Raw genomic sequence first — 18,044 nt, 5'->3', positions numbered from 1 at the left:
ATTCAGGGTCATCAGTGGATAATAACACTGGGAAAGGCCTAAATTAAAGGAAATATAGGAGCTTGGAACCTAATTATCCACATGATCTTGAAGCCCCAGGCAGTCATGGGTCTGCTATAGAATGACAGACAAATTCTTAAGCTGTAAAGACAAGGACTCTGACAAATAAGCACTAGCAAGCTTGGCTATGGTTAAGACATTTCTGGCTCACATATATGAGTTGTGGATCATATTCTGTGGGTTTCTAACCTTAACAAAATAATGAAAGACATCTGGGAAAGAAAAGTCACATCAGGGATAGTGATTTGTCTCATCCTAAATACTGGATGGTCCAAGTCTACAAACATTATTTCATCCAGATGAAATTTCCCCAGGGGAGAAATGGCCCCAAATGCTGGGATTCTGACTGCAGGAGAAGCAGAGAGACGGCAGTCTGCAAGGGTTGTTGCAGGATTCAATGCTGTGTGGAAGCACTAATGCCCACCCAGGGTTTCTCCCGTAAATGCAGACACATGGGAAGCAATATGCCTCCCACAATAGCCTTTCCAAAACAGTCCAGGATAAGTTTAGAGGGATAACAGTCCCTGCAAAAGAGTCACTAGCTGTATTGGCTCCAAAGAAATTATTTTGTCTGCAGCTGGGCTATGCAAAGATATAGGAGTTCACACCACCGTCCATTTCTTTCATTCATGCATCCACAGCTGTGGCACACACCTCAGGATCCTCTTCAGATGGGCTGCCAACCTTGGACAGTGCTGTATGCTGGTTCCTTACCACTCCTGGACCAGGACTTTCCCAACACTTGCTCCTGTGCCATGAGCTTCATGTGTGGGTCATGCTCATCCCTCTGTTGTTCCTTTCGACTGTAATAACCAGGGCTTTTTCATTCTGCAAATAGGGAGTACAGTCCACAATAAAAAAAAAAAAATGGAGTCAGGCAGGCAGGTCAGACAGGGAAAGTCTTCTGCAAGACAAAGGGTAAAGCTGAGGCCTGGGACACAACAGGGTTCTGTTCTCATTTCTGGCTGCTAGCTTGAGCTCTAAATATTCATGCTGGGAGGACTAAGCTCAGGCTGCCTGCTGTAGATGGGGGTGTCCCATATCCAGCCAGTTCCTAAGAGCAAAATCACAGCAAGTGTGTTTAGACCTCCATCTTCCAGCTTTAAAAAAGCACCACAACTTGGGCCAAGCCAGCATCCAAGCTTGAATTTGCCCTTTAGCTCTGGAAACAGACTGCAAGAACAGCCTGGTCTGAAGGCTGCAGCACGGATGAAGACACACAATCATTACTGCCTTATCACACAAGGAGGGGATAGGAAAGAAGAGCATCTCTTTGTTTTTAATCCTCCAACTTCTCTCATACCACCCAACAGCTTCACTGGCAGTCTGGCCACAGAGTTTGCCACTATGGACCCTTCTGCCTGGAGAACTGACATTCCGTCTCCATGAATTCCCACATTGTGCATACCTGTAAACAAAAAAACAGTCATCTCTGCCGGAAAAACAAAACAAGTCAGCAGCTTCACCAGTCATGAGAAGATAACCTCAAATGTGGCTTGAGTGGCTGCAGTGAGCCACTCAGAAATATGATGTGCTCAGCTGATGAAGGGCAACATCCAGGTGCAACATCACCCACTACCCAAGGTGGAGTTCTCCAGCAGCTCAAAACAAAGTTGGAAAGCCAAGAACAGGATGAAGAAGCCAAAATAAGAAAAGGAAGAAAACACCAAGTCCAAGGTCAACATTGAAACCAAACCAAATGGAAATCTCTAGAAGGAAACATTAAAGTCAAGTCAAGGGAAAGAAGCCTGATGAAAAAAAGATTCAAGATGAGATTCTCAACGTAGAACAAAACAAAATGAGTTGAGAAAAAAAAAAAAGAGGCAAAATGAGGTTCAAGCAGTGCTCAAGAAAGTTTTGATAAAGAGGTGTTCTCACCAGATAAATATTCAAAAAATATAATATTTACTTTTTATAAAAATCAGTGTTGCCTAACAAAAAAGAGACTAAGCTCTGATTCTGAAATCGCCTGTGCCCTTGTGCCAGCAGTCAGGTCCCAGAAGTCAGATATTGATATGTTTCCAAACTGCAGGATTGCTGAGCCAATCTAAGGCTGTTTATTTGCCATCTGGATTTAAAAGCTATGACCCACGTTTTCCATTGTGTTTGGGTTTTATTTCAATGTGCTATCTGGAACATTCAGCTCGTGCTTCCATGTTTTTCTAAGCAACCTGAAGAGTTAGAAACTTACTTTTATAAAATGAGAAAATTCAGTTCTGGAGTCCTCAGCACAGGAAGGATGTGGATATGTTGAAGAGAGTCCAGAAGAGGCCACAAAAAAGATCCAGGTGCTGGAGCACCTCCATACAAGACAGGCTGAGAGAGTTGGGGTTGTTCAGCCTGGAGAAGAGAAGACTCCAGAGACACTTTATAGCAGCCTTCCAGTACTGAAAGGGGGTCTAAAGGAAAGCTGGGGAGGGGCTCCTGATCAGGAAGTGCAGGGAAGGACAAGAGGGAACAGTTTTAAGCTGAAAGGGGGGAGATTTAGACCTTAAGAAGCAATGTTTTCCTGTGAGGGTGGTGAGGCACTGGCACAGGTTGCCCATAGAAGTCATGGCTGCCCCATCCCTGGAGGTGTTCAAGGCCAGTTCGATTGTGGCTTTGAACAACCTGATCCAGTGGAAGGTGTCCCTGAGCATTGCAAGGTGGGTGTATCTGGATGATCTTTAAGGTCCCTTGCAACCCAAAACATTCTATGTTTTTATTGGTTTAAGCTGCAAAAGTGGCTGCCAGAAAAAAACACCATGTGCTGCTCCCTGTATCTACCTCCACAGCACTGATGTTCCCTCATCCACACAAACTGCTCCGTTGAAGGCCAAAGGGGCATTTGCAGCGGGGATGGTTTGAAAAGACAGGATCTAATATAGCATGAGGGAGCAGCCCCAGTGAGATTTAAGGCTTTGTGGAATTGTTAGGGAGGGTGTTGGAACTGGATGATCTCTAAGGTCCCTTCCAAGCCAAACTATTCTATGATTCTATGAAATCGTCCTTCCAGCAGCTGGAATTCTAAGAAAAAAAATATGTACATCATATATACAACATCCTGAGACTGCTGACAAAACCACAAGACTTGGTAACCACCACAATATGCCGTACAAAAAGCTGTCCATTTCCCTCCATACATAACTCTTACTTGTATAATTCAGCCTCTCTTCTGAAGAGGTGGCTGCAGTGTTTACTGAACCAGTGCACTGAAATGAATTATTTGTAACTTCTTTAAAGCATTTCCATGATAGCATGACTCCAATGGCTCAACAAGCAAACAGCATTGATGCTACACCTGCCACAGACAAACAGCCAACATCTGTGCTTGGATGCGACCGAGACATTGTTTTGTGGGGAAGCAGTGTTCCCAAGACTATCGCAAATCCACATGGTGCCTGCAAGTGCCAGATTTTCTGTTCAGTAAACTCGAAGATGTGGAAAATCACAAGTAAATACTGAGCCCCTTAGTGATTGCATCAACAGCTTAGGTGAGTGCTGTGCTGTGTTTGGTCTGGCAAATACATGAAATACCTAAGTCTCATGAAAACTTAAGTGTCAGAGAATGTAAATAAATAATGAAGCAATTTCTCCCACTCTAGAAGAACCCTGGCCCTTTTTTGCCTATGGAGGTTCACACACAGATGCACCATATGCTGATTTTCCATCGTGTTTGCCCCAAATGCACCCTAAGTTTTGAAGTATCTTTCCTGCCCTGCACCATGTTTACAACTGCAGGTGACTCGCTGCTTACAGGTCAGATAGGCTTCTAGGTTGCCCATCTCCATCCAGGATTTTTGGGCTGTGACTCTCCAGAAACTAAAAACCAGTTGTATTGCAACTCCGTTACAAAAGCAGGTTTCCTCCAGGCTAAGAAGCTGTTCTGGTGATCACTGAAGATCTACATTCTTTATATATAAGTTTCTAGTGAAAATCTGGATAGCACAAATGCTTCGGTCAAAATGAAGCTTATTTCAGCTAAAAGTGGAACTCACTTTGCAGCTGCTGCAGCAGTGAAGCCAATTCTCATTCATGCTAGAGATTCTTTAGCTCAGGACAAAGATGACACACTTCATATGGTACCAGCATTAATTCACATCCCTGCAGGATGGAGTGAGAATCAGGCTCTGCACTCAGAGCATGGAGTGGTTTGCAGATGAGATCTCAGTCTCTGAGCCGACTCTTCAATTCTGCTTGTTTGCCTCTCAGTTGAGATCGAGCTCACTGTATACGTCAGAGAGCACAAGCAGAGCCTCTGGATTGCCTTGGCAATTCTGCCTTACCCAGCACTCTCAAGAATGAATCCAATGCCCCAGGGGCCTCATCCAAACTACCCAAGAGCTGCCACAGTCTATTGTTGCAAGCAGGGAACATACATGACCAATCCTTACTTAGGACTGCTACAAGCTTCTACTTCTAGCTTGGGGCAATCTTCTTTGACGCAATGCTACTGCCCAGTGCAGCCAGAGCTGGTTGTGACCAGAGATGGGATAACATTGCAGAACAGGCTTGTCTCCCCAGGCTAGGGTAATGTTCCTGAACTGCTAACTCCAGCCAGGGTCAGAAGGAAGCTACTTTGGGGTGAAAAGTGCCAGAGATGTGTCCTGAGTTTCCTGGAGTAAATTATCCCTGTAACCACCTAGATTTTGGATAACTTCCTTCTGCTCCTTGGCTAGAATCTCACAGGCTCCAGAACTTCCTCAGGATCTCAGCATGGGTAAGTGGCAGGGAGGAGAGACACAGAAGGAAGGCAAGACATCATATCAGCCCCCAAAACAGGGAGCAGAGTAATTTTTCCCAGCTTGCTGTAGTGTCCTAACTGCTCACCCAGGACTAATTTTTCAGTTATCAGTTTCACATATCAATTAAATAAACCAACTAGTCATCTTTTCCTCCAAGTGTGGAAGACTTGTCTCCTGAGGAAGGCAGAAATGTAGGAGGATGGAATACATCTTTGAAAGTGCCAGGTAAGAGCAGGGAAAGGAGCCAGGCATTGGAAGGGAGACGACTAGATAGAAAAGGCCAGAATTACCTTGTCCAGGGAAGTTAATGCTTCAACCCTGTGATTCAATGGGAAAAGTGGTATCACTAGTGATTACAAACTCTAATTAGTACAAAAGTAAATCCATTACATGTGCCAACAGTATTTCTAGAACCATAAATCATAGATTCAGCCCTGTAATTAAACAGGAAATGTGGTATCACTAGTGATTACAAACTCCATTTAGTAGAAAACAAACCTACCGCATGTGTCAACACTGTTTCTAGAACCATAGGTCACAGGTGCAAGCAGAAGTGCCACATTCTTCTGTAGGACTACTAGCAGGAAGGCTAGTGCTTCAGGCAGACCCTCTTTATTTCATCAGCAAGGCAGTCCAAATCATCAGGGGGAGGAAAACTGTCTTGCTGCCACCAGATTTCCACCTGCTCGCTATGTTATCTTGCATTAGCCAGCCTTAATATTCACAGCCTCAATATTTCCCCTTTCATAAGAAGCCTGCAATGAAGAGGCAGAAGTCGTAGAATCAGAAAATGGTTTTGGTTGAAAGGGACCTTAAATCTTATCCAGCTCTAACCCCCTTGCCATGGACAGGGGCAACTCCCGCCAGATCAGATTGCTCAAAGCCTCATCCAACCTGGCCTTGAACACCTCCGGGGATGGGGCATCCACAACATCTCTGGGAAATCTGCTCCAGTGCCTCACCACCCTCACTGGAAAATATTTCTTCCTAAGATCTCACCTAAATCTCCCCTCTTTCAGCTTAAAACTGCTTCTCCTCGTCCTATCCCTGCACTCCCTGACAGAGTCCCTCTCTACCTCTCCTGTAGCTCCCTTTCAGTACTGGAATTCTGCTGTAAGCCTCCCCAGAGCCTTCTCTTCTCCAGGCTGAACAACCCCAACTCTCTCAGCCTTGTCTGTCAGCCTCATCTAAGCGCTAAACAGACAATATGTTTTTTTAAAAGCAGTGCAAGCATCCCAGAGTCCAGATAGCACAATGAAAGCAGGGATGCCTTTGAGACCAAGAGACTTCTTTGCCATGTTGCCCATTATTTCCTTGCCCTTGCACTGCTATGAAGGATGGGAGCTCTCTGGTGGCAAAATGTGAACTTGCAAAGACGGTATTTGAGTGGGCACACTTCTTTTCCCTGCTTCCCATGGAAGGCACAGGAGAGTCACTGAGAACCAGTCCTGTGTTGCCCTCTCCTAGAGTGCTAGGAGCAGTCAGACCTCAACACTGGATGAGATGCTTCTCAGGGCATAGGTGCCTGTTTCAGACCCCATCACAATTCTGAGCTCACAGCCTGCTCCTCACGCCTCTGCATTCCCTTCTCCACCTCAGGCAGGCAAGCTGTGCTGGGAAACATGTTCACTGGCCAGGAGGCACCTGCATTTGGTTACAGAACAGAAGGAACATCACCAGCCAGATCAGTAGTTTTTAGGGGCTACTGAGGTGCCAGTTCAAAGACAAGAGAGGACGACACTACTCTAGAAACCTGAGATGCTAGTGAGAGAACAGGACAGCTGATGGGATGTCTCATGGGATGTCTTTCAGGACAGAGTTTATTGCTCTCTACAGCTCCCAGAAAGGAAGTTGCAGCCAGGGGTTGTTGGTCTCTTCTCCCAGGTAACAAGTGACAGGATGAAAGAAAATGGCCTCAGGTTGTGCCAGGGGAGGTTTAGATTGGATATTAGAAAAAAAATCTTCACTAAAAGGGTTGTCAAGCACTGGAACAGGCTCCCAGGGAAGTGGTGGAGTAACCATCCCTGGGGGTATTTAAAGACATGGAGATGTGGCACTTAGGGACATGTTTTAGTGGTGCGCTTGGCAGTGTTAGGTTTATGGTTGGACTCAATCTTAAAGGTTTCTCCAACCTAAACAATTCTGTAATTCTATGGGAAGCCAACAGCAAAATGAAAAGGAAGTGTGTGAAACTGGTCTGCATGGAGAAACACCAGCAGCTAACCTGCCAGCCAAGGAGAGAAACACCTGACCACCCAGGTTTCAGGAAACCCCAAAACAGAAGCAAGACCCAGCCAAAAAAACAGGAGAATTTGGGTGAGAAAGAGCTCAGACTGCCATGATTTTCAGAAACAATCGGCCTCCACTTTTCAATACTTGATTTTTGGCACTGCCTTCTTAGAGAACAGTCAAGTTCAAGTGTTCAGTAGCCCTCCAACAGGTGAGGTCTCAGAGGACCTTAAGGAACCAAACCACCACATCTCATACACACAGCTCATGTACAAGGCCCACCTTGACACCTGGTTCTCAGGTGTGTGCAACTGCTCTTCTCTGCTTGAAGATCAGACCCACAATCTGGACACATCTGGCATATCTGGTCCCTTCAAGTGATATGAAAAAGAGAGACAGCAGTGACATGCCACCAAGGATCTTTCTGGCACATGCTATAAGCCACAAGCCCTGGCATGCAGATGAACGATGTTGATGTGGCCTCAGATAGCTGTTCCCACTCCTGCCCAGCTGCCCCTCCACAAGGTGTAGTGGACAAGAGGAGTCTTCATGGGTTCAGACGGTGGTGACTCAAAATCAGGAAGGATGAAACTCACAGAAGGTTATTCAAAATAGAGGCACATGTCAGACTCAAGGCATTCCTGACGTTCCCTCCTCACCATTGGCAGCTAGCAGACCATCAAGCTGATCTCCTGCTGCCAGCTCACTGCCTTTGTCCATCCTTTCTGCGGCACCTGATGTCAGGAAGAGACCAGGCTAGACAGACCTCTGACCTGGCCTTGGGCAGCTGCAATAGAGAGGAGCTGTCACATCCCAGGCCCTAGCAGAGCCTGTCCATGGGCAATTCCCTCCACAGCGTTGTAATACTTCTTCCAGTCTAAGAAATTGCACTGTGCTCTGGGAACAGCCTGGAGCCAGCCAGGTTTGTCAGCTTTAGCCTCTCTGCAAGAAGTGGTCATGGCAGCTGGGGAAAAACAAGTGCATCAGGCAGGAAAGGGAAAAGCCACCAAGGGGCTAAATGCTGGGGAAGGGGGAAAAAAAAGGAGGGGGAGAAAGAAAAGAAAGGAAAAAAAAAAAAAAAAAAGGAGGGGAAGGAGAAAAAATAAAAACAAAAAAAAAGAAAAAAGGCAAAACAGAGGAAACAAGGAAGGGAAGGAAACAGGACGAGATGGGATGAACAGGGGATATGAGGAGTGGGAAAAGGAGAAAAAGGGGGAAAGCAGGAAAGGAGGGAAAGGTGGAGAAAGGGAGATAGGGGAGGAAAGAGGGGAATGGGAAGGAAAGGAAGGGAAGGGTAAAACAGCAGGAAATGGTGGACATGGAAGGAATGTCAGGAAAAGGGGGTCAGGAAAAAGGAGAAAAAAGAGGAAAGAGGGTAGGGGATAAATGGAGGAAAGGGGGGAAGCAGGAAGGGAGGGGAAAGGGGGAACACAGGAGACGGGAGGAAATAGGGGGAAGAGGGGAAAGGGGGAAATGGGAGGAAGGGGGGAGTGGGGGGCTGGAAAAAAAAGGAGGAAAAAAGGAGGAAAGGGGGTGGGAAGCGAGAAGGTGGAAAGGGGAGGAAAGGAAGGCTAAGGGGAAGAAAGGGAAAGGGGAGGAAAGACGAGGGAAGAAGGGGAAAGGAGGGAAGAAGGGAAGGCTGGGAAAGGGGGAAAGAGAAGGGAGGAAGGGGAAAAAGGGGAGGAAGAGAGCATAGGAGGGAAAGGGGAGGAAAAGGGGAGGGAGGGGGCAAAAGAAGGGGGAAGGAGGGAAGAAGGGGAAAGAGGAGGAAAAGGAGGGAAAAGCGGGGAGGAGAAGGGGAAAGAGGGAAGAGGGGCAAGGAGAAGAAAGAGGGGAAGGGGGCAAAAGGAGAGGGAAAGAGGGAGAAACGGGGAGGAAGGAGGAAAAGGGGGAGAAAGGGGAGGGAAATGTGAGGAAAGAGGAAGGAAAAGGGGAGGGAGAGCTAAAAAAGGGGAAACCCAGAGTCGGGAACAGCTGTTTCGCCCCTGGCTAAGGGCAGCCCCGGCCGGGCTTCAGCCGGGCTCCTGTCCGCCAGCAGGTGTCGCGCTGCCCTCGGTCACAGCAGCGCTGGCGGAGGGTTTGGGGCGGGGACGGAGGGTCAGACCCGTGACCGCAGGTTCGAGACCAGCCCCGGCTTCGAGACCAACCCCTCGGAAGTGGCCCTGCTGGGATCGTATGTTTGGAGAAAGACTTGTGTGAAGGGGTCCAACGGGGGAAGCACTGCCCAGGAATTGAGGTTTCATAGAATCATAGAATAGTTTGGGTTGGAAGGGACCTTAAAGATCATCCAGTTCCAACCCCTCTGCGATAGGCCGGGACACCTCCCACTACATCAGGCTGCCCAGGATTTGGTTCCATTCGAGTCTTTCTGGATCAGCAGAAGCCCCAGGGCCCTGGGGAAGGACTGCAGGGCAGCCTGCAAGAGGAAGAAGTTACTCCGGCACACACGTATCAACCGGTGTCCCGTGATTCCCAGCCTCCTTCCAGAATGATGCTGCAGGCATGCTCCTTGCCAGCACCCACGTACAGCTGGTTGGGCGACTGCCCATCAGGAGATCCAAGCTGTGGCTCAGACAGACACCACCGGTTGCTGAAGACTGGCAACACAAAGGCATGGCAAGCTGGTCCATCCCACCAGCCCAGCCAGCCCTTCCCCATCCAGCGTGCCAGTGGAGAGCCAGCTCACCGAGCGTGGGCCGCCACCACCACAGATCCAGGCACAGAACAGATCTAACGAGGGCAGAGGGAAAGGGCTGCTCAGCCCTGTTTGTCAGAGGAGACTTCCCCACAGTTACCTCACTGGAAAAGACCCACCGCAACAGGAATATTTAGCTCATCGTGGGCCAGCTATCAGACCAGGTGGCTAGCAGAGCCACAGCCAGCACGCCACTCTTGACCTCATTCTTGATCTGCCCTTATATGACCACATCCTGTGTGCCAACAGCGCACACAACACAGATAGGAGAGAGGTCGGGAATACTGTCAGAGGTTCCCATCCATGGCAGCGTGTTGTCTGCCTGCACGCTTGTAGACTGACCTCTTTTCCAGCTTGTCTATCCTACTCCTCCACTTCACCTCACACAGTCCAACAGCAGAAGCTGTAGGAATGTTGTTTATCCATGTATGTGGTACATTCACCAGGAAAGCAATGCCCTTTTTAAAACTACTGGATATACTGGAAGGGAATAAACAAGCGAGCGCAACCTGGTGTGCTTGCTGTCCCTAGAGCCCACGCATAATGCCACTGGCATAGCCAGCTCCCACAGCTGGAGCTCTTGGACTCTTCCTGTCCCAGGCTGAAGGCAGGAGATTCATCCTGCTGCCTGCCCCAGTTGTGCTCCACAGTCACAGGCAACACTGTGGCTTCTCACCAGCATCACAGCAGCGAGGGACGAGTGCTTACCTCTCCATACCTACCTCTGCAGCTCTGGTTTCCAGTAACTACCCTAAATACTCCGCGCAGCCTGTTTGTACACCATCACATTCCCAGGAATCACATTCAGTGCTACTTCATTATCTTTGGACTGTTTTGAAGAGGCTTGCGCTACCCTCCAGCTAATCCTTCCCAGCTGCCAGGCTACTGTTGATGAATATCTGTGATGCTGACTAATATGGTCTCATTGCTTCCTTTTTCATTATCCCATGTGTTTCTTTATCTCACGGTCAGACAGTAAGCAGATTAGGGTGGAGATTTTCCAGTCTGTACCTGTACAGCACCTTGCATGATTGGCGATACGTGTGGTAGGGCTAATTTACACACCACCTCATCTTACCCTAGGAACCTTCCTTATAATGAGCCCCCCAATTTTAACCACCGTAGTTACAAGAGCCAAGCTGCCTCCATTCCTAAGAGCTAAACCTAAAACAGGGTCAACCAGTGGTGTCAGCACAACAAACACAAACAGGCCTGCGTAAGAAAGAGCCATCCTGCAGAAGAAAGAACTGTTCTGCAGGAGAAAGAACCACCCTGTGAAAGAAAGCTGTCCTGCAGAAGAAGGAGACATCCTGTGGAATAAAGAGTCATCCAGCAGAAGAAAAAGCTGTTCTGCAGAAGAGCCACCCTGCAGAAGAAAGAGCCACCCCACAGAAAAGCCATCCTGCAGAAGAAAGTGCGGTTCTGCAGGGAAAAAAAAAAGAGCCTGCCCACAGAAGACCCACCTGCAGAATAAAAGGCCGGACTGCAGAGGAAAGAGCTGTCCTGCAGAAGACAGACTGGCCTGTGAGGAAAGAGAGTCTGCAGAAGAAAGAGCCAGCCTGCAGAAGAAAAAGCTGGAGTGCAGAAGGAAGAGATGTCCTGCAGAAGAAAGACAGGCCTGCAGAAGAAAAAGCAAGACTGGCCTGTGGAAGGAAGAACTGGCCTGTGGAAGAAAGATGTCCTGCAGAAGAAAGAACCAGCCTGCAGAAGCCACACACTGCCCAAGGGTTTCTTTGTTATTGTGATGCAGTGAAGCACAAACCCTATCATAAAAAGCCAACCTGCTAAAACCACCTTCTGTCTGGGTCGCAGCATGAGAGGAGAGGGGTTCATTTAGCCAGGAAATAGGAAATTATTAATGGCATTGCAGCAGCAATCAGCAGCAGCCACCTCTGTGCCTGCAACAAAGCCCACATAAGCCACAAGTGCTTAATTGCTAAGAAATGCACACAGACATGACAATGTAGTAGCATTATCATCTTAGATACACAGAGAAGAGATGGCCTCAAGGTTTGGGTGTTCCCCTGTAAAGGCAGTGAAGGCTCCATCAGGCTTACCACAGATTTCCTGCCCCAGGCTGGGAGAGTTGCACAGCTGCCCTCGACCAAGCTCCCTCACTCTATAAAAGCGATTGCATTTACAGCCCTTTCTCATAGCAAAAGCGCGCGAGTGGAACCACACTGAACACTGCAAAGCATTCAGGTAATGCAGCCAGAGATGCTGGCTAAAGCTTTACCCATTGGTTAAGGGGAATTGGAGGCCTTCTCTTCTCAGGCTCACTGGGAGTGCAGTGGTAGGACGAGAGGGAGCAGTTTTAAGCTGAAAGAAGGGAGATTTAGATGAGATCTTAGGAAGAAATATATTCCTGTGAGGTGGAGAGGTGCTGGCACAGATTGCCAAGATAGGTCGTGGCTGCCCTGGAGGTGTTCAAGGCCAGGTTGGATGAGGCTTTGAGCAACCTGATCCATGGCAGGGGCGTGTGAACTGGATAGGCTTTAAGGTCCCTTCCAACCCTAACTATTCCATGATTCTATCAATCTGTGCTTCTGTGACTGAGGAGATCTAAGATCTAATCCACATGTACACAGGGAAGTCAACAAATCTTTGTAAGTTTTGCTTTTTGTCTATTTTGAGGATTTAACAAGAGCTGAGCAGTGGTTGATCCTTGAGCTGATTCTGGGGCAGGATAGGTTTCATTCTTATGATATTGAGTACTTCGGACAGGCACCTTAGTGGTAACAAAAATTAAGGAGAAAACAAATTATACAAGCCAGGCAGAGAGTAGCTCAATGACATTCTTCCATATTTAAATTAAAACAGGGCTGTTCCATTCCTGAGCTGCCTTCTTGTTTTATTTCCTCCTTCTGATGGTGAAAACGCCCCAGGGGTAACGAAGCATAGGGCTGCCTTCTCCATCAGCTCCATCCAGAGTGGTTCGGATGAGACTTATAAAATTAGCCAGGTTTTACAGCAGCAAGCAGGGTCAGATTTTGGTCCAGTTGTTCATTGCCTGCAGAGTTTGTACCGTATGGAAATGAAAAGGACTGCAACCTGCAACAATAGTGAAAGTTGAAAGCAAATTAAAAAGAATATGAGTTCTGGCATTCATACTTAGCAATTTAGGACAGCCTTCCCATTACTGTAAAAATAGCACATATTTATAAGCAACAGCCAGCTCCGGTCTCCACCAAATCTCAAACTGCATTATAGAAAAGGCAACGACAACACTAACACTTCACAAATCAGAAACTAAGCTAAAGGTGGGGGAAACAGCTTGCCCAGTCTCACCCCACAGGGCAGAGGCTTGGACCAGACTCCAGGCTCTTGGTTCCTGCACGCTGCCTACTATGCAACATTGTCATCAGAAAAGGAATGGAGCATCACAGCAATTTCTGGAAATCACCTTTAGGTTCTCCTCCTCCCACTAAAATTTACAGAACCGTAGAATCACAGAGTGGTTTGGGTTGAAAGGGACCTTAAAATCACCCAGTTCCACTCCCCTTTCATGGGCAGGGACACCTCCCACTGCATCAGGTTGCACAACACCTCATCCAACTTGGTCTTGAACAACTCCAGGGATGGGACAGTCATGACTTCTCTAGGCAAGCCATGCCCATGCCTCACCACCCTCACTGGAAAACATTTCTTCCTGATATCTCCCCTGTTTTAGCTTAAAACCAGTCCCCTTCGTACTATCCCTGCACTATCTGACAAAGAGCTCCTTCCCAGCTTTCCTATAGCCCCCTTTAAGTACTGGAAGGCTGCTATATGGTCTCCCCAGAGCCTTCTCTTCTCTACCCTGAACAACCCCACCCTCTCAGCCTGTCCTCATATGGGAGGTGCTCCAGCCCTCACATCATCTTTGTGGCCTCCTCGGGACTCGCTCTAACAGACTCATGTCCTTTCTGTGCTGAGGACTCCAGAACTGAACACAGGACTCCAGGTGGAGTCTCCAAGAGTGGAGCAGAGGAGGAGAATCCCCTCCCTCACCCTGCTGGTCACACTTCTTCGGGTGCAGCCCAGGATATGGTTGGCTTTTGGTTTTGGCTAAATTTCCCTTTACATCTTTACTGCAGTGCATCTCCTAAGCAGAAACATTTCAGCAGTGCACAGCAATGGGCTTCTCGTGGCTTCACTTCTGCCAGTGAAACAGCTCTGACTGTAAGGTTCACAGAGACTTTCTGTTCCTGTCTAAAATTATCTTTGCTGAGCCTTGCAACACCAAGTGTATAGAGCCAATATTCTACAAGTCCTGAGAAAAATAGACTACCTTTCAGACACATTCATCTGGTGTGATTACGGTAGCATCCATCCACCATGACCAAAGCTCAGGGCCAGCACCATATCCCTCTCACAAGGGGACACTGCCTGTTCCTTCGCTTCATGTGGCAGCACATAAAATCAGGGCCTGATCCTGCCATCCAGCTGCTCTGTGGTTGCAGGGTGGTTATCCAGCAAAAGAGGATACTCTGTGATCCCTGCTCCAACTGCAAGATGAGAGTGAAAGGGTATGAAAAGACAGCAGGTGGATGCAGACAGATGGGGGAAGCGGGGACTAACAGGGAGACAACAGCAATTAGCATAAGCACCAGCTCTCTCAGCTTACCAGCTGCTTTGCCGGTTGTCTGCCTCCCTGATTTCCAATAGCAAAGAAGCAATTTGCCTAAGAGCATGGTCAAGAGCTAAAACTGCCCCTCAGAACTGACAGTATTGGGGGGAGAAATCCTCATTTCCACAGTACAAAAGCAAGACTTGCAGGGCTGTCATGTAGGAGTTTGCCTAAGAAAGGCATGGAGCAGGCAGCTCAAAACAGCAACCAAATACTTCAGAGCGAAAGACTAAAAAAGGAAGGTTTTAGAGGAGGAAATGAGTCAGTAGCTTGGAGGACAGGAGGGGGAGTTCAAATAGCTGAAGCATATAAAGTAAGCAAGTAGTCACCGCCTCAAATGCTGGAAAACCAGTGGGGTGGATGTACAGATCTTCATTTTCTGTTGATGCAGGGTCTCATCCACAAACAGGAGCCCACAGGTGACTTTTTATACCAACCATACTAGGTTTTGGAGCAGTCCTTCACTGGACAGATGCTTGTTGGCTGCAGTTCATACTGGTGTTTCAGACGGAGACCACTAGCTCACCACCAGCAACAGGATTGCTGAAATTTCTTGAGCTCCCCCATGGCTGAGGGACAGGGGGTTTGGGTGGGAAATTTCAGGTTAACTGCAAATGCAAAGAGGAAGGGAAATTCACCTTTTAAGATGGTTCATCTAAACATCCAGCTTGAGCTTTCAGCCTTGCTTATTTATAGCACTAACGCTAGGGAAAAAAGGACAAAGCTTACTCAGTGTTGAAAAGCAGCAAAGCAAGACAAAAACCCCTGCATCTCCACAATGCTGCAGCAGTCCACAGCATTCAGTTCTTTCTTCGCAACAGCCTTGCATTGCACCGAAACCCTAGGGTGAAGTGGTGAGTCTCACCCTGAGGAGACTTTAACCATGCTGGCTTATACAGGATGATGGCAGCAGGGCGTGTATTAGCAAAGCAGTGAGCCATGAGAGGGTTAGTGTCAGCGTGGCAATAAGCCACAACTTCCTCACCTCTGCCCCTTGTCCCTGTCCTGTCAAAAGGGCAGGACTGATGAAAAGGGAGCTGGTAAAAAGCAGCAATAAAATTCCCTCCCACTCTCCCCATACAGGGAGCTTCCCCTTGGCTCAGACATGGAGATGAGAGCTACGGAGGAGCCACATGAGGAACCTGCTGCAAGTCCTCTCAGAGGGAAACTACAGCACTGCAAACACTTGGAACAATGGTTAAGGTCATAAGCATGTGAGGAGCAGGCTGTTGAGTTGGGGAGCACCACAGGACTGCAGAAACAGCCTCCCTTTCCCCAGCACAAGCAGCAGCACGGGATTTACACACAGTAGGGGTTCCCGAACCATGACATATGCACTGCTCATCGCCAGCAGGCAGCTCCCAGTGCTGAGCTGGAGCCCCCGGTGCCTGCGCTGGCACAGCATGCAGACACCATGGAGTCCTGTGCTAAGGCAGGCTGGTAGCAAAGCAAACCATGCACTTGTGAATGTATCTCAGTGCAGAGCTCCTGCCTCTGGCCTTTCAGAGCACCACAGCCACTGTGTTTACGGCTCACCAAGCTATGCTGTTTTGTCTTTTGCAGAATGAAACCTTTCAAAAAGCTATCATGGTTGTTGCTATGTGCCCTTCCCAAAGTAAGGGCATCTTTCCTATGAGCCAGAAACAAATGAGAGGGATCCCCCTTACTCTGCTGGAGGAGCTCCTGTCCTTGCTGAGGCTCCTCTGACTAGTTAAGACACCTTCTCCACCCACTGCAGTGTTTCCAAAAACACAACCAGACCTCTTGAAACAGACTGAGCCAATGGGCCAGTCCCAACTCATTTTCCCTTATAAGTATAGAACATGGACCAGCCCCAGCCCTGTCCTCATGGCCTTACATCATTCCTTCCCCTCCTTCCCAGGATGTCTTACTTCTGTACCCCTCTTTCATAGCAAAACCGGTCTACGAAGAGTGATAGATTTAGAGCTATATGTCAAAAAGACAAAACAAACATGTCCTTATTAAATTCTTGTTATTACTTCCAAAGTCACTGAAGGCTTTGGTCCAAATTTAAGCATTCCTTGATTAAATACATCAGAAAAGAGCCTAGGGAAGAACTACTCACCCCAGTTTAAGTCTAAGTCATAATGACAGGTCTTTTGGTAGTTTCACCACAAACCTGATGCTCTTGCAAAAAGGATCTCTGGCCAGCATAAGCCACCAAGAGGAGAACGGATTGAGAGCAGACCTGAGGAGAAGGACTTAGGAGTGCTGGTGGATGACAAGCACAATGTGAGCCAGCAATGTGTGCTTGCAGCTCAGAAAGCCAGCTGTATCCTGAGTTGCATCCAAAGAAATGGGACCAGCAGGGTGAGGTAGGGGATTCTCCCCCTCTGCTCCACTCTCATGAGACCCCATCTGGAGCCCTGCATTCATTTCTGGAGTCCTCAGCACAGGAAGAATATGGATTTGTTGGAGAGTCCAGAAGAGGCCATAAAAATGATCCAAGGGCTGAAGCACCTCCCATACGAGGACAGGCTGAGACTGTTGGGGTCGTTCAGCCTGAGAAGGGAAGACTCTAGGGAGACCTTAGAGCAGCCTTCCGGTACTGACAGGGCCACAGGAAAGCTGGGGAGAGGCTCTTCATCGGGGAGTGCAGAAATAGCATGAGGGATAATGGCTTTAAGCTGAAAGAGGGGAGATCTAGATGAGATCTTAGGAAGAAATGTTTTCCAGTGAGGGTGTTGAGGCACTGGCACAAGTTGCTCAGAGAAGTGGTGACTGCCGCATCCCCAGAGGTGTTCAAGGCCAGGCTGGATGAGGCTTTGAGCAACCTGATCCAGCAGAAGGGTGTCCCTGCCCGTGGCAGGGGGTTTGGAACTGAATGGGCTTTAAAGTCCCTTCCAACCCAAACCATTTCATTCTATAACACAAGAGCCTAACATAACAGGATTTCTTTTCTAACAGACATATCTTTAATATGGGGTATTTCAGCAACTTCTATCTAATGTGAACAGGCAGAACAGGATCTAAAAGGGATCTCCTGGAGTGTGCTGCAAGGAGGGGAAAATGATCAAAACCCAATACCCTCAATTACAACAGCAATGTGGAGAGAAACTGTAAGATATGTCTCACAGCTTTAGTAGCAGAGATTCACGCTGTAACCTGGTATGAAATATTGCTGCCTTACACCTCAGCCCTGGAAACATGCAATCAAGTCTTAGTTTTGTTCTCTGCTTACAAGCAGGCACAAAGACTCAATAAATGAGCTTGATGTCAGGGTCTTCTTGGTCATTGATGCAAATTGGGAACATCCCTGTAGTCCAGACAATAATGAAACTTGCCTATATGTTTTTTAACATTAGGAGGTGCCTCTGTAATCTCATTACAGAAAGCTTGAGCTTCACAGCCCAGAAACTTCAAGGAAATATTTTTGTAGCGTTTCAGAGCACTGCAATAAACGCATAACATCAGCTTATCTGGTCTCAGCACGAGCGTCTTCTCAGCAGTCGTCTTTGTCCTAAGGACAAATCGCTCATTGTTTCAGCCACCTGAAATAGAAGCCGCTTTGATTCGGGCGTGGATGATGCTGGTGCTGGTGTTGGTGCCGCTGTCGATGCTGGGCAGAAATGCACAGGGTTTCCTGCAGCAGCCAGCGAGTGCGCCGGCCTCAGCCAATCAGGAGTGCCTGACTGAGATCGCACCAAAGTAGGTAGTAAAAAAACCCTCACACACACAAAAAAAAAAAAAAAAAAAAAAAAAAAAA

At 47.9% G+C, this 18,044-nt stretch overlaps 2 long non-coding RNA genes across 2 annotated transcripts; both read right to left on the bottom strand.

The window, feature by feature from the left end:
* Positions 1-5,073: 5,073 nt before the first annotated feature.
* Positions 5,074-7,937, bottom strand: LOC128851595 (uncharacterized). Its single transcript, XR_008448923.1, has 3 exons — positions 7,296-7,937; positions 5,287-5,539; positions 5,074-5,102 (listed from the first exon to the last, which is right to left on the bottom strand). It is a non-coding gene; the product is annotated as an uncharacterized LOC128851595 (long non-coding RNA).
* Positions 7,938-12,329: 4,392 nt separating this feature from the next.
* LOC128851807 (uncharacterized) lies at positions 12,330-15,320 on the bottom strand. Its single transcript, XR_008449282.1, has 3 exons — positions 15,303-15,320; positions 13,979-14,925; positions 12,330-12,759 (listed from the first exon to the last, which is right to left on the bottom strand). It is a non-coding gene; the product is annotated as an uncharacterized LOC128851807 (long non-coding RNA).
* Positions 15,321-18,044: the final 2,724 nt, after the last annotated feature.

This window comes from Cuculus canorus, chromosome 3, assembly GCF_017976375.1.
Source record: "Cuculus canorus isolate bCucCan1 chromosome 3, bCucCan1.pri, whole genome shotgun sequence".
NCBI lineage: Eukaryota > Metazoa > Chordata > Aves > Cuculiformes > Cuculidae > Cuculus > Cuculus canorus.
The sequence above is the reverse complement of the archived record's forward strand: the minus strand, read 5'-3'. Positions and strand labels throughout refer to the sequence as shown.